The following is a 17,236-nucleotide window of genomic DNA, read 5'->3' on the forward strand; positions in this document are numbered from 1 at the left end:
GTTTTGTTTCAGGAATTAATTAAATTTAGAGGAGAAAAATAAAAATTTCATATTTTTGCAAATAAGTCAATTTAAAGATATATTTTTTTCCTATAGTGCCCATGAAAATGAGGAGTTACACACCATAATGGATACCCCCGTTTCTCCCGTGTTCAGAAACATACCCATTGTGGCCCTAATCTTATGTCTGGATGCACAACAGGGCCTGAAATGAAAGGAATAGTCGTTGTCTTTCAGAACTGAAATTTTGCTTGAAGGCGTTTTAGGCCCCATAGCACTTTTGTAGAGCTCTTGAGTGGCTAAAACCACAGAGAACCCCCACAAATGACCCCATTTTGAGAACTAGACCCCTTAACAAATTTATCTAAGGGTGTACTACCTATTTTGACCCCCCAGTTTTTGAATTAATTTAAGCAAAGCAAAAGGAAAAAATTGTGATTTTCGTTTTTTTGTCAATTCTGTCATTTTAAAAACAGCTTTTTTTGTACAGCACACACATGAATGAAGCCTTGCACCCCAAAATGGATACCCATGTTTCTCCTGTGTTCAGAGACATACCCATTGTGGCCCTAATCTTTTGTCTGGATGCACAACGGGGCCCAAAATGAAAGGAGTAATCGGTGGCTTTCAGAACTGAAATTTAGCATGAAGGTGATTTAGGCCCCATTGCCCACTTGTAGAGCCTTTGAGTGGCCAAAACGACAGAGAACCCCAACAAATGATCCCATTTTGAAAACTAGACCCCTTAACGAATTTATCTAGGGGTGTACTGTGTATTTTTACCCTACAATTTTTGAATAAATCTAAACAAAGCAGCAGGAAAAAAATTACATTTTTCATTTTTTTGGCAGTTGTATCAATTTAAAAACAGTTTTTTTTTGTACAGCACACATAGGAATGAAGACTTTCACCCCAAAATGGATACCCCTGTTTGTCCCGTGTTCAGAACCATACCCCTTGTGGCCCTAATCTACTTAAAGGACACATGGCTAGGCCTATAATGGAAGGAGCACCCGTTGGATTTCAGGGTATAACGGAATAAATTCCAGGCCCCATTGCCCACTTATAGAGCCATTGAGCGTCCAAAACGATAAAGAACCCCCACAAATGACCCCATTTTAAAAACTAGACCCCTTATCGAATTCATCTAGGGGTGTACTGCGTATTTTGACCCCACAGTATTTGAATGAATCTAAGCAAAGCAGAAGGAAAATATAACAATTTTCATTTTTTTGGCAATTTTGTCAATTTATAAACAGTTTTTTTTTGTACAGTGTACATAGGAATGAAGACATTCACCCCCAAATGGATCCCCCCGTTTGTCCTGTGTTCAAAAACATTCCCGTTGTGGCCCTAATCTACTTATAGGACACATGGTTAGGCCTATAATGGAGGGAACACCCGTTGGATTTCTGGGCACAACTGAATAAATTCCAGGACCCATTGCCCACTTGTACGGAATAAAAATTGACTCCCTAAAAATACCCCCCTCCCTCTGCGCCCTATTCGGCGTTCCCCAAATCTTAGATAACAGTAATAATGTGAACTGTGTAGTATTTCCGAAGACAGGGGTAACTACAGAGGCTGGTCAGGATAGTTTTTGAGGGGAATTTCGTGACCTCAGTAGCTGGTATGGGGTGTAAAAAGTGGGGCTCTATGAGTCTCCGTAAGCTTGATGAGGTGCGGCGATCTCGCACAGAAGATGCTCAACAAGGTGCTTCTGGAACTGCAGGAAGGCGAACGTTCCCGGGGCTTCTTGTAAATTACTAATTACAGGTAGCGGTCTGAATAATGTTGGGCTCACACGGCCGTAGGTGGAATCCGCTTGCGGAGGCCCGCAGCGTATCCCAGCTGTGAGCCGGCCGTGACCTTGCGCACGGCCGCGTAATGTACTGCGCATAACTGCCTACTCACACAGGCGGTCATGCGCAGTATTTTTTTTGTTGTTGTTTGTATTTCCTGCACCGTCGCTTAGCGATGACGCTGGTACCAGCAGCATATACAACGTAGTTGCGTATGGGCAGCGGGTATATCCCCAACCACGGAGCACAATGGGCTCTATGTTTCGGATATCCGTGGTAAAATAGAACATTCTGCGTTCTCTTTTCTGCGAGTGGATTACACAATTCCGACCCACTAATGTGAGCGGAATTGTGCAATACAATGCGATTGATCTGCGTAATACCGCGGATCAGACACATGCAGAATCCGTAATTCCTATCCGGTCATGTGAGACCGGCCTAACGTAGATCGCTACCGTTTTATCACGTGACCAAGGACCGCTCAACAAGGCCCCCCTCACTGCTCCAGGCTCTCGGCGACCGTTGGTCGCTGGGAGCAAAGAGATTTTAAATTTCCTGTGCTGCCCGACTCCTGCGCATGTGTCCGGTATTTTGCTGGCGGTCGCATGCGCAGAATCCGGGAAAGTTCACAGATGAGGATCGCGTCGGGGTGCAAATACGGAGGCCTCCGGTAAAAAGTCGCATCGGGGAGGGGAGATGAACCTTCACCTTTTTTTACTTTTATGTGATCGCCATTATCCATTGGATAACGGTGAACACGTGATCAGGAACCGCTCACCGCAGCCCCTCCGTGTAATCTCCAGGCTCTCGGCTAAGTTTTATAGCCAGGGGCAGGGAGATTTTAAATTATGCCGGCAATCCACAGCTTTTGCGCATGCGTCCGCCAGTTTGGTGACGGGCGCGTGCGCAGAAGCTGGGGTAAGGTCCGTGGATAAATCCGCGGGCCTTAGGTATGTCATTTTATCATCCCTCATGGATATGATCCGTGGGGGGTGATGAGACGTAAGATTTTTTTACTTTTTTTAAAACTTTAACCTTTTTTTTTTTTACTTTTTACACTTTTTTTAAAAAACTTTTTTACACTTTTTTTTTTACTTTACATGATCACTGTCATCCATTGGATGACAGTGATCATGTCCCTGGTGACATCCCTCTGCTCCTGGCTAAACATGGCAGCCTGAGCAGAGGAATTTTAAATTTCTCGAGGCTCGAGCCCCTCTGTGATTGACATCGGGTGCGCATGTGCAGGGGGGTCTTCGGGTCCCGGAACATCGAGACACCGCTGAGGACCGGGGGTGAGTATTTTCACCTCCCCTCATGGATCCGATCCATGAGGGGAGGTGAAACGGACACTTTAAAAAACTTTTTTAACTTTTTCACGTTTGCCGCTATCCAACGCCTCCCCGGTAACGCCTCCTGGCTCCCAGCTACCTTCAGGAGCCGGGAGCCAGATTTTAAATTTGCCGGGGGCTCCCGGGCTTCTGCGCGTGCGCGTGACGTCATCGTCATCCGATCCATCAGGGCAGCTGAATCTTTACTTTTTTTCACTGTTTTATTTACTTTATTGCGATCGGTGCTATCGATTGGATAGTGGCAATCGCATTGCCGGAGGGGGGACTGCCCGCATCCTGGGATGACAGCTCCATGCTGTCGGCTACCTGCGGGCACCGACAGCATGGAGCTGTCACGTCCTCAGGAAAGTGGGCATCAATCCAAAGAGGATGCATAAAACGACGTCCTCTAGGATTAAAGCCCACTTTCTGAGGACGTAGTTTCCCGATGGGGCAGTCGTTAAGGGGTTAAGCTAACAGGGATACCCGGAGTTGCTCGGGATTAAAACTTGAACAAAAGACATATTAACATGGATTGAAATTTTGAAGAAAATCGGTGTTGCCCATAGCAACCAATCAAAGCACAGCTTTTATTTTACCTCAGCCATGTAAGGAATGAAAGATGAGCTCTAGCAACCAATCACAGCACAGCTTTGATTTCTTACACAGCTGAGGTAAAATAAAAGCTGCCCTGTGATTGGTTGCAAGTAGAGATGAGCGAACACCAAAATGTTCGGGTGTTCGTTATTCGTAACGAACTTCCCGTGATGCTCGAGGGTTCGTTTCGAACAACGAACCCCATTGAAGTCAATGGGCGACCAGAACATTTTTGTATTTCGCCGATGCTCGCTAAGGTTTTCATGTGTGAAAATCTGGGCAATTCAGGAAAGTGATGGGAATGACACAGTGACGGATAGGGCAGGCGAGGGGCTACATGGTGGGCTGCATCTCAAGTTCACAGGTCCCACTATTAAGCCACAATAGCGGCAAGAGTGCCCCCCCCCCCCACTGTCAGCATAAAGATCGTCCTCCTCTGGCACAGCTGTAACAGCTGTAGCAGAGAAGAACGATGTTTGCCCATTGAATTCAATGGAGCGGCAATACAGCATGTTCCACTGAATGCAATGGGCTGCCGGCGATCGCAGGATGAATGGTCGGAAAGGGGTTAAATATATAACCCCTTTCCTGCAATTCATCCAGAAATGTGTTACACTAAAAATATATACCGGCGTATAAGGCGACGGGGCGTATAAGACGACCCCCCAACTGTCACCTTATACGCCGGCAATACAGTGGAGCAAAGAATAAAAAGCATTACTTACGTTTTTAGATGATCTGCGGTGCTCCTGCAGGCTGTCACTCCCTCCTGGTCCACGGCAGACAAGCTTTCTCTATGAAAGGCTTTAAATCCCTGCCTCCAGGAAGACACGTGCCTTCAGCCAATCACAGCCAATGACAATGATGTCATCGAATGGCTGTGATAGGCTGTGTTTCTGGAGGCGGGGATTTCAAGCCTTGAAATCCCCGCCTCCAGAAACACAGCCAATCACAGCCATTCAATGACATCATTGTCATTGGCTGTGATTGGCTGAAGGCACATGTGCTTCTGGAGGCAGGGATTTAAAGTCTTTCGTGGAGAAAGCAATACTCTGCCGTGGACCAGGAGGGAGTGACAGCCTGCAGGAGCGCCGCAGATCATCTAAAAACGTAAGTAATGATTTTTATTCTTTGCTCCACTGTATTACCGGCGTATAAGGTGACAGTTGGGGGGTCGTCTTATACGCCCGGTCGCCTTATACGCCGGTATATATTTTTAGTGTAACACATTTCTGGATGAATTGCAGGAAAGGGGTTATATATTTAACCCCTTTCCGACCATTCATCCTGCGATCGCCGGCAGCCCATTGCATTCAGTGGAACATGCTGTATTGCCGCTCCATTGAATTCAATGGGCAAACATCGTTCTTCTCTGCTACAGCTGTTACAGCTGTGCCAGAGAAGAAGGATTTGTCTTCTATATGTTCTCAATGGGGTCAGCGCTGCTGCCGCTGGCCCCATTGAGCGCATATAGAATGCATCCATAGCGAGCAGCGGGAGGGGCAGATTTCAATACTCGGGTGACACCTTATCTCCCCAGCCACTCACAGCAGGGGGGTGGTATAGGGCTTAAACGTTGCAGGGGGAAGTTGTAATGCCTTCCCTGTCTTTATATTGGCCAAAAAAAAGCGCTAACGTCTCAGGGAAGAAAGTTTAATTTACCAGAACACCGCATGGTGTTCGTTACGAATAACGAACATCCCGAACACCCTAATATTCGCACGAATATCAAGCTCGGACGAACGCGTTCGCTCATCTCTAGTTGCAAGACATTCTGCTCCCATTGGTTCACCTGACCTAGAAGATAAAAGAAGCTCCCGAAATGGTCAAGGGACACTGTTAATATAAAACATAGCAAGACCATAAGAAATGCGTGTGGCTATGGTTATGGATTGCATTGGTAAAAAAAATATTGGTCTACAACATTTTATATGGGAAAATTTTCAGCCCGAAACCTACAAAATTCCAACATCTTAAGCAAAAACATTTTAGGTGGGAAAAAAAATTACATTAAACTTATTGACAAATAAGTCATACATCAGGACCAAGACAAATCGACTACTCAGATGGGAAAACATTGTATGCTGGAACTTCCTACGTTGGAATCACTTAGAGATGAGCGAACGTACTCGTCCGAGCTTGATGCTCGGGCGAATATTAGGGTGTTCGGGATGCTCGTTACTCTTAACGAGCACCACGCGATGTTCAGGTTACTTTGACTTTCATCTCTGAGACGTTAGCACGCTTTTCTGGCCAATAGAAAGACAGCGAAGGCATTACAACTTCCCCGTGTGACGTTCCAGCCCTATACCACCCCCCTGCTGTGAGTGGCTGGGGAGATCAGATGTCACCCGAGTATAAAAGTCGGCCCTTCCCGCGGCTCGCCTCAGATGCGTTGTGACTTAGCTGAGGGAAAGTGCTATCATGCTGGAGCTGCTGTAGGGAGAGTGTTAGGAGTGAGTGTAGGCTTCAAGAACCCCAATGGTCCTACTTAGGGCCACATTTAACCGTGTGCAGTACTTTGCAGGCTGCTGTTAGCAGTGTTGCAGATATTTTTTTTTTTCCAAATCGGCCGTGCAGAGCATTGCGCCCTGCAGTAATACTACAGGGATAGAATTGTGTAGGCAGGGCCAGAAGACATATATTATTGATTGAAAATAGTCAGTGGGCCTTTCCTTAAAAAAAAAAGGGAAAAATTCTATTTGGCCTGCCTCTGACAGTCCTCAGCGTTCTGGGTACGTGTGTGGTGGGTGGAGAACGTAAAAAAATCATACGCAGCCAGCTAAGTTTAACAGCAGGCTTGCGCCAATTTATTTCCTGGCTGGGAAATCACCGCTCTGCTGCAGTTAATAACACTGCAATTCTGTGACACACAGCAGGGCCACAGAACACATTTGTTATTGATTGAATATAGTCAGTGGGCCTTTCCTTTAAAAAAAAAAGGGAAAAATTCTATTTGGCCTGCAGGCTTGCGCCAATTTATTTCCTGGCTGGGAAATCACCGCTCTGCTGCAGTTAATAACACTGCACTTCTGTGACACACAGCAGGGCCACAGAACACATTTATTATTGATTGAATATAGTCAGTGGGCCTTTCCTTAAAAAAAAATGGCAAAAATTCTATTTGGCCTGCAGGCTTGCGCCAATTTATTTCCTGGCTGGGAAATCACTGGTAATACAGCAAGCTGAGGGGTAGGGGTAGGCCTAGAGGACGTGGACGCGGCCGAGGACGCGTAGGCCCAAGTGAGGGTGTGGGCACAGGCCGAGCTCCTGATCCAGGTGTATCGCAGCCGACTGCTGCGCGATTAGGAGAGAGGCACGTTTCTGGCGTCCCCACATTCATCGCATAATTAATGGGTCCACGCGGGAGACCTTTATTAGAAAATGAGCAGTGTGAGCAGGTCCTGTCGTGGATGGCAGAAAGTGCTTCGAGCAAGCTATCATCCACCCACAGTTCTGCGCTTCAGTGCTGCAAATCCGAATCCTCTGGCTGCTGCTCCTCCTTCCTCCCAGCCTCCTCACTCCACTACAATGACACATGCTCAGGAGCGGGAAGACTCCCAGGAACTGTTCTCGGGCCCCTGCTTAGATTGGGCAGCAGTGGTTCCTCTCCCACCAGAGGAGTTTATCGTCACTGATGCCCAACCATTGGAAAGTTCCCGGGGTCCGGGGGATGAGGCTGGGGACTTCCGGCAACTGTCTCAAGACCTTTTAGTGGGTGAGGAGGACGATGACGATGAGACACAGTTGTCTATCGGTGAGGTAGTAGTAAGGGCAGTAAGTCCGAGGGAGGAGCGCACAGAGGATTCGGAGGAAGAGCAGCAGGACGATGAGGTGACTGACCCCACCTGGTGTGCAACGCCTACTCAGGACAGGTCTTCAGAGGGGGAGGCAAGGGCAGCAGCAGGGCAGGTTGCATGAGGCAGTGCGGTGTCCAGGGGTAGAGGCAGGGCCAGACCGAATAATCCACCAACTGTTTCCCAAAGCGCACCCTCGCGCCATGCCACCCTGCAGAGGCCGAGGTGCTCTAAGGTCTGGCAGTTTTTCACAGAGATGCCTGACGACCGACGAACAGTGGTGTGCAACCTTTGTCGCGCCAAGATCAGCCGGGGAGCCACCACCAACAGCCTCACCACCACCAGCATGTGCAGACATATGATGGCCAAGCACCCCACAAGGTGGGACGAAGGCCGTTCACCGCCTCCGGTTTGCACCGCTGCCTCTCCCCCTGTGCCCCAACCTGCCACTGAGATCCACCCCCCCTCTCAGGACACTGGCACTACCGTCTCCTGGCCTGCACCCACACCCTCACCTCCGCTGTCCTCGGCCCCATCCACCAATGTCTCGGCCCCGCGCTACTCAGTTCCCAGTCGCCACTACTTTTCCCGATGTGCCATCCCAGCCCTGCACGACCACGTCTCCCGCAACATTGTACGCACCCTCACCAACGCGGTTACTGCCAAGGTCCACTTAACAACGGACACGTGGACAAGCACAGGCGGGCAGGGCCACTACATCTCCCTGACGGCATAGTGGGTGAATTTAGTGGAGGCTGGGACAGAGTCAGAGCCTGGGACCGCTCACGTCCTACCCACCCCCAGAATTGCGGGCCCCAGCTCGGTGGTGGTATGTTCGACGGCATATGCTTCGTCCACTAAAGCACCCTCCTCCTCCTCCTCCTACTCAACCTCTGCCTCGCAATCAAGATGTGTCAGCAGCAGCAGGACGTCGCCAGCAGTCGCTGTCGCGCGGCGTGGCAGCACAGCGGTGGGGAAGCGTCAGCAGGCCGTGCTGAAACTACTCAGCTTAGGAGATAAGAGGCACACGGCCCACGAACTGCTGCGGGGTCTAACAGAGCAGACCGACCGTTGGCTTGCGCCGCTGAGCCTTCAACCGGGCATTGTTGTGTGTGACAACGACCGTAACCTGGTGGCGGCTCTGCAGCTCGGCAGCCTCACGCACGTGCCATGCCTGGCCCACGTCTTTAATTTGGTGGTTCAGCGCTTTCTGAAAAGCTACCCACGCTTGTCAGACCTGCTCGTAAAGGTGCGCCGGCTCTGCGCACATTTCCGCAAGTCCCACACGGACGCTGCCACCCTGCGCACCCTGCAACATCACTTTAAGCTGCCAGTGCACCGACTGCTGTGCGACGTGCCCACACGGTGGAACTCTACGCTCCACATGTTGGCCAGGCTCTATGAACAACGGAGAGCTATAGTCGAATACCAACTCCAACATGGGCGGCGCAGTGGGAGTCAGCCTCCTCAATTCCTTTCAGAAGAGTGGGCCTGGTTGGCAGACATCTGCCATGTCCTTGGTAATTTTGAGGAGTCTACCCAGGTGGTGAGCGGCGATGCTACAATCATTAGCGTCACCATTCCTCTGCTATGCATCTTGAGAAATTCCCTGCAAACCATAAAGGCAGCTGCTTTGCGCTCGGAAACGGGGGCGGGGGAAGACAGTATGCCGCTGGATAGTCAGGGCACCCTCCTGTCTATTTCTCAGCGCGTACAGGAGGAGGAGGAGGAGCATGAGGAGGATGAGGAGGAGGGGGAAGAGACAGCTTGGGCCGCTGCTGACGGTACACCGGCTGATTGCCTGTCATCCTTTCAGCGTGTATGGCCTGAGGAGGAGGAGGAGGAGGAGGAGGAGGAGGATCCTGAAAGTGATCTTCCTAGTGAGGACAGCCATGTGTTGCGTACTGGTACCCTGGCACACATGGCTGACTTCATGTTAGGATGCCTTTCTCGTGACCCTCGCGTTGCACGCATTCTGGCCACGACGGATTACTGGGTGTACACACTGCTCGATCCACGGTATAAGGAGAACCTGCCCACTCTGATTCCCGAAGAGGAAAGGGGTTCGAGAGTGTTGCTATACCACAGGACCCTTGCGGACAAGCTGATGGTAAAATTCCCAGCCGACAGCGCTAGTGGCAGAAGGCGCAGTACCGAGGGCAAGGTAGCAGGGGAGGTGCGGAGATCGAGCAGCATGTACAGCCCAGGCAGTGCAACAGTCTTTAAGGGCCTGGACAGCTTTATGGCTCCCCACCAAGACTGTGTCACCGCTCCCCAGTCAAGGCTGAGTCGGCGGGAGCACTGTAAAAGGATGGTGAGGGAGTACGTAGCTGATCGCACGACCGTCCTCCGTGACGCCTCTGCCACCTACAACTACTGGGTGTCGAAGCTGGACACGTGGCCTGAACTAGCGCTGTATGCCCTGGAGGTGCTTGCTTGTCCTGTGGCTAGCGTCTTGTCGGAAAGGGTGTTTAGTGCGGCTGGGGGAATCATCACAGATAAGCGTACCCGCCTGTCAACCGACAGTGCCGACAGGCTAACACTCATCAAGATGAACAAAGCCTGGATTTCCCCAGACTTCTCTTCTCCACCAGCGGACAGCAGCGATACGTAAGCAATACGTAGGCTGCACCCGCGGATGGAAGCTACGTTCTCTCTCACCATCCAAAACGGGGACATTTCTGCTTCATCAATCTGTGTCTTATCTTCCTCCTCCTCCTCCTGCTCCTCCTCCTGAAACCTCACGTAATCACGCTGAACGGGCAATTTTTCTTAGGGCCACAAGGCTCACTCATCTAATTTTTCTAAACAATTTTTATATGTTTCAATGCTCTTAAAAGCGTTGAAACTTTAACTTGGACCAATTTTTAGTTAAACTGGGCTGCCTCCAGGCCTAGTTACCACTTAAGCCACATTAACCAAAGCGATTAATGGGTTTCACCTGCCATCTTGGTTGGGCATGGCCAATTTTTACTGAGGTACATTAGTACTGTTGGTACACCAATGTTTTGGGGCCCTCATCTACAGTGTAATCATAGCAATTTGTATGTTCTTCGCCTGCACTCATGGTACAGAAGTGTTTGTGGGGTTGGCCTACACTTTAGCTACATAAATGTAACTTGGGCCTTGGCTATACTGCAGCTACTGAAATGGAACTAAGACTGCGCTCCCACTATACTGCTGCTTCGGAATTGTTCCTGGGGCCTGTGTAGGCTGCTACTATTACTGAAATGGAACGAAGACTGCGTTCCCACTATACTGCTGCTTCGGAATTGTTACTGGGGCCTGTGTAGGCTGCTACTATTACTGAGATGGAACTAAGACTGTGCTCCCCCTATAATGCTGCTAGTGATATGTTAGTGGGGCCTGTCGCTAATGCTACGGCTGAAATGTTTCTAATTCTGGGCTCTGCCTATACCGCTGCTAATGGTATGTCTCTGGGGTGTGGAAACAGAGGCTTCCCAAAGACATAATGGCGGCGAGGCCATTTCCCACCAACGCTGTTACTGTTAAGGTGCATATAACCACGGACACGTGGAGAGGACACGTAGTGCCTCCAAAACATCCCCCGCCACGGCCCACTTAATCCTGGCCACATTCCGAAAACCAACAAAATAAAACCGTGCTACTAGGTCCGCAGTCACCACCACATCACCACCAACGCAGTTACTGTTAAGGTACATATTACCAGTCTGACTGGGGCATGCAGTGTGGGCCGAAGCCCACCTGCATTAAGCACGACATTACTACCTCAGCTGTGTTGGGCAATGCAATGGGATATTTCTATGTACCGCCGGTGGCTTCCTGGCACCCACCCATGCTGTGGGTCCACAGGGAATTATAAATGCATCTGTTTCCACTTGTAAAGAACCCCAGTCTGACTGGGGCATGCAGTGTGGGCCGAAGCCCACCTGCATTAAGCACGACATTACTACCTCAGCTGTGTTGGGCAATGCAATGGGATATTTTTGTGTACCGCCGGTGGCTTCCTGGCACCCACCCATGCTGTGGGTCCACAGGGAGTTGTAAATGCATCTGTTTCCACTTCTAAAGAACCCCAGTCTGACTGGGGCATGCAGTGTGGGCCGAAGCCCACCTGCATTAAGCACGACATTACTACCTCAGCTGTGTTGGGCAATGCAATGGGATATTTCTATGTACCGCCGGTGGCTTCCTGGCACCCACCCATGCTGTGGGTCCACAGGGAATTATAAATGCATCTGTTTCCACTTGTAAAGAACCCCAGTCTGACTGGGGCATGCAGTGTGGGCCGAAGTCCACCTGCATTAAGCACGACATTACTACCTCAGCTGTGTTGGGCAATGCAATGGGATATTTTTGTGTATCGCCGGTGGGTTCCAGGGAGCCACCCATGCTGTAGGTGCACACGGAGTTTAACCTACATGTGTCCACTTGTAAAGAACCCCAGTCTGACTGGGGCATGCAGTGTGGGCCGAAGCCCACCTGCATTAAGCACGACATTACTACCTCAGCTGTGTTAGGCAATGCAATGGGATATTTCTATGTACCGCTGGTGGCTTCCTGGCACCCACCCATGCTGTGGGTCCACAGGGAATTATAAATGCATCTGTTTCCACTTGTAAAGAACCCCAGTCTGACTGGGGCATGCAGTGTGGGCCGAAGCCCACCTGCATTACCACGACATTACTACCTTAGCTGTGTTGGGCAATGCAATGGGATATTTTTATGTACCCCCGGTGGCTTCCTGGCACCCACCCATGCTGTGGGTCCACAGGGAATTATAAATGCATCTGTTTCCACTTCTAAAGAACCCCAGTCAGACTGGGGCATGCAGTGTGGGCCAAAGCCCACCTGTATTAAGCACGACATTACTACCTCAGCTGTGTTGGGCAATGCAATGGGATATTTTTATGTACCGCCGGTGGCTTCCTGGCATCCACCCACGCTGTGGGTCCACAGAGAATTATAAATGCATCTGAAAGCACATCTAAAGAACCCCAGTCTGACTGGGGCATGCAGTGTGGGCCGAAGCCCACCTGCATTAAGCACGACATTACTACCTCAGCTGTGTTGGGCAATGCAATGGGATATTTTTGTGTATCGCCGGTGGGTTCCAGGGAGCCACCCATGCTGTCGGTCGACAGGGACTTCACAATAGGGAGTTGTACCTGCCTGTGTCTATGAATTAAAAAGCCTGGTCTGACTGGGGCATGCAGAGACACCTTGACAGAATGAATAGTGTGTGGCACATAGGTTCCCCATTGCTATGCCCACGTGTGCAGCTCCTGATGGCGGTGGCACAGGATTCTATTTCTCATTGCTTCTGTACAGCATTGTGGGCTATCGCCCCGCCCCTTTTAAAGAGGTTCGCTGCCTAGCCGTGCCAACCCTCTGCAGTGTCTGCCTGCGGTTCTTCCTCATGGCAGACGCACTTATAAATAGACATGAGGGTGGTGTGGCATGAGGACAGCTGAAGGCTGCGCAGGGACACTTTGGTGTGTGCTGTGGACACTGGGTCGTGTGTGTGTGTGTGTGGGGGGGGGGTTGGGCAGCATGTAACCCAGGAGAAGTGGCAGCGGAGTGTCATGCAGGCAGTGATTGTGCTTTGTTGGAGGTAGTGTGGTGCTTAGCTAAGGTATGCATTGCTAATGAGGGCTTTTCAGAAGTAAAAGTTGTTGGGAGGGGGGGGGGGGCACTCTTGCCGGTATTGTGGCTTAATAGTGGGACCTGTGAACTTGAGATGCAGCCCAACATGTAGCCCCTCGCCTGCCCTATCCGTTGCTGTGTCGTTCCCATCACTTTCTTGAATTGCCCAGATTTTCACACAAGGAAACCTTAGCGAGCATCGGCGAAATACAAAAATGCTCGGGTCGCCCATTGACTTCAATGGGGTTCGTTATTCGAAACGAACCCTCGAGCATCGCGAAAAGTTCGTCCCGAGTAACGAGCACCCGAACATTTTGGTGCTCGCTCATCTCTAATCCTTACTTTCTCTGTCCTGTGCTCTATGGGTTTCAAACTAACATCTAATCAAGCATACTATCCTACATGAGCTCTTCCTTATCTCTGCTGCAGATTCTTGAAAGCCTCATATCTCTATGATACTTCTTTGTAGATAGAAAAAAGAAGTTGCGTGTGTCAGTACTCTACTGTGTTTCACTACAGATTGATCAACCAAAGGTTTGACTTATAGCAGCGGCAAAGTAAAGCATAGCACTGAGCCACTATATCGGCACTGCAGTAAACATTATACTATACAACACTTTGCAATTGTTTTAACTTTTCTTACTGCTGTAACTACCCACTTACACAACTTAGTATGTAAGCCGCAAACTCATGCTTCTGTTCTATGACACGCCTACATTTGTTGAATCCAGAATTGCAGTAGAACTACGTGTTCAATCAAAAATTATATTTTATGACAGCCACAAACTGGCTATCAATGTCTATGTTTTTTGTCATTAGAAAACAAGTTTTTCACTTTAAAAAACTGCTTGCCGAAGGGGCGGAGCCTGACCGCTGAGCTGTATGGCCGACTGAGAGCAGGGCTCCGTCGGCAAGGTACCTAAAGAGGCTCACAGCAGCAAGCTGCAGCGCTGAAATGAGAAGAGCGGGGAAGGAGAGAGGACCGGAACACACAGGGACTCCGCGGGCGAGCAGAGGACAAACCGACATGCAGCGGTATTTAAAAGAAAAAAGCTCCCGCTCACCGCTACTCCCTGCCAAGATGGCGCCGGCTCAGACCTCTGCAGCAGCACACAGTAAGGAGGGGGAGGAGGGGTCTGTCTCGGACAGTGAAGAAGGAGAAGCTGTATCAAAAGGCTTCATGAGAGACCTTATTATGAAGGCTCTGCAGCCCATAATGTCGGAACTGGGGGAAATCAAAGAGGACATTAGGCATCTGGGCAGGCGGGTGGAGGAGTTAGAGACCTCCACCTCCTCTTTAACCACCCATGCGTCCGAAATGTCACAGATCCTGCAGGAACACCAGAAGCATATAAACAGAGCCCTATTGATGCAAGAAGATGCAGAAAATAGAAGCAGAAGGTGCAATGTTCGCATCAAAGGGCTACCGGAGTCTTGGGCAGCAGACTGCCTACCGAAAGTAGCAAAAGAAATCTTCACATCTTTACTTGGCACAGAAAGGGCCTCCAACATTACGATCGAGCGCATACACAGGGCCCTCAGACCCCTCCCGGCGAACGCAGAGCCGCCACGAGACGTGGTTTGCAAAGTTCTATCTTTCCAGGATGCGTTCGCTATTCTGAGGGCCGCAAGAAGCTATAGAGACTTGAAATACTCTGAGGCACCGTTGCAGATCTTTCAGGATTTGGCGCCTACCACCCTGGCCAAACGCCGCTTACTTCGGCCACTTCTGGAAATACTTAAAGATAAAGGCATCAAATACGCCTGGCTTTTTCCTTTTGGCCTGGGCATCTCTCTTAATGGCCGCAGATTTAATATAAGGGAGCCAGGTGATCTGCCGGCATGTTGGCAGTTCCTGGACATAGACCCGGTGGACTTACCGTCCTGGCTTCCGTTGCCGGAGTTGATTAAACTACCGACGCTATCCCCCCCGGCGGCATGGAATACAGTTGGCTCCTCTAAGTCGCCGAGGAGCAAGAAGAAGAAAAGCCGCGATACTACTCCAGCTGGAGATTGAACTTCCTCGCCTTAACAACCTTGTTTACCACGTCCCGGTTGAGATTCCAGTGGGGAGCGGAAGGCTTCTGCGTTACTCACCTGGGATCGTTACGTTTGGCGCGGAGGCTTGACTTGCTCTGCATCGCGTACTTTGTTCGATGCACACCCGGTAGTGAAGCAGGGTGCCCGCTGGCGGACCGGATGGACTCATGGACGGTCTTTCCTCCTCCCAGTGACATGTTGAAAGTTTCTCATTCCTCTCTCCTAACCTATTTTTTACTCCACTTTTAGGTTTATTATTCTGTCTCTCACTAGATCCTCTGTGGTGCCGGTCAGGGCAGGCGTTGTGCTTCTCGGTATCTCTGCCTGGTATCGTCTTCATACCAGTAATCCCATACGTGTGGGGTTATACCGCTTTGCACATCTCCCCCACTGACTGTCCCAGGACAAACTAGTCTTTTTCATAAATAACTTTGTGTTTTAATTGCTAATTACCCCCTTTCCCTTGTGTGTTTCCCGTCTTCCCAGGGAGCGACTCCTCTCCCCCGCTTCCACACCCCCTACCCCGTCCAGATATCCGGTAAAGCTCTTAGAGTTGTACGATTGTTACACTTTCTTTTTCATTCTGTAGATGGCTTTGGATGGTGCCGTGCCTCCGGCTCCCAGACCAGCCGCGGACGATAGTTTCCGTCTCACCTCCTTTAATGTGAGAGGACTCAATTCGCCCTTCAAGCGACACAACACAGCCCAACTACTCCGGAAATATGGCTCAAAAATCGTGTTCCTCCAAGAAACACACTTCAAGAGGGGTAGGTGCTTAGCCTTACCGGGCAAATTGTTTTCGCAGGGCTTCCACAACACCCACCCAACATCAGCATCAAAGGGGGTCTCCATCTTAGTTCACAAGTCCATCCCCTTTGTATGCGAGGCACAACATATGGATGGAGAGGGAAGGGTAATTTATCTAAGGGGTCACATAAACAATGTCAGGATCACCCTCGCTAACCTCTACGCTCCAAATACTAATCAGGTTCCGTGGCTGGTTGGGCAACTGGAAACTCTTAAGGAGTTTGCGGTGGGCCCTATTATAATGGGCGGGGACCTTAATCTCACAATGAACCCTATACTGGACTCGTCTGTGGGGCGCTCGCAAATTTCGCAAGTCAAACTGCGACGGCTGCACCGCTCTCTCACGGAAATGGGACTAATTGACGCGTGGCGTCAGTGCTCCCCCTCGACCAGAGACTTTACGTATTTCTCTCAGGTTCATGCCTCTTTTCAGAGGCTTGATTACATTCACATAGATTCAAAGCTTCTACCTCTCCTATCGGACTCGTCCATAGCCGCGACTACCATTTCCGACCATGCCCCTCTACACGTGGATTTGGACCCCCTGCACGACTCTCCCAGAGAGTGGAGGTGGCGACTAAATCCCTCCTTGTTAGACCTAGACGAGGATAAAAAGACTCTCTTGAAACTACTAGACGAGTTTTTTGAGCTGAATGCAGGGGGAGACCAATCACCTGCTATAGTATGGGAAACGCACAAAGCGTTCATTAGAGGTCTCCTAATAGCACTGGGTGCCAGGAAGAAAAAAGGCCAACAGAAAGAAATAGATAACTTGTTAATGCAGATCGCAAAATTAGAATACTCCACCAAACTTTCACTATGTAAAAAAAACTTAGCTAAACTGACTAGTCTCAGAAATGATCTAAAGCTCTGCCTGAGAGCAAGATTCAATAAAAAATGCCTTCATCTCAAACATTTAGTCTTCGCTCAAGGCAACAGAGGAAGTAAATATATGTCTGCCATGATAAAAAAAGCCCAAACCAAAAATCAGATTAATGCAATTAAAACCCCCGCAGGATCGAAAGTCACGTCCTCCCCCGATATCGCGGCTGAATTTCAGCAATTTTATTCTCATCTTTATAATTTACGCCCTCAGGGAGACGCAGATGACACCGCGAAAGCCGCTGGTATGATTACTGAGTTTCTGAAAAAGCTCCAACTCCCCCATATCGAGACAAAATCTGCGGATGATCTCTTAATCCCGGTAACGGAGGCGGAGGTTGCCGACGCCATT

Source organism: Eleutherodactylus coqui, chromosome 2, assembly GCF_035609145.1.
Source record: "Eleutherodactylus coqui strain aEleCoq1 chromosome 2, aEleCoq1.hap1, whole genome shotgun sequence".
Classification (NCBI taxonomy): domain Eukaryota; kingdom Metazoa; phylum Chordata; class Amphibia; order Anura; family Eleutherodactylidae; genus Eleutherodactylus; species Eleutherodactylus coqui.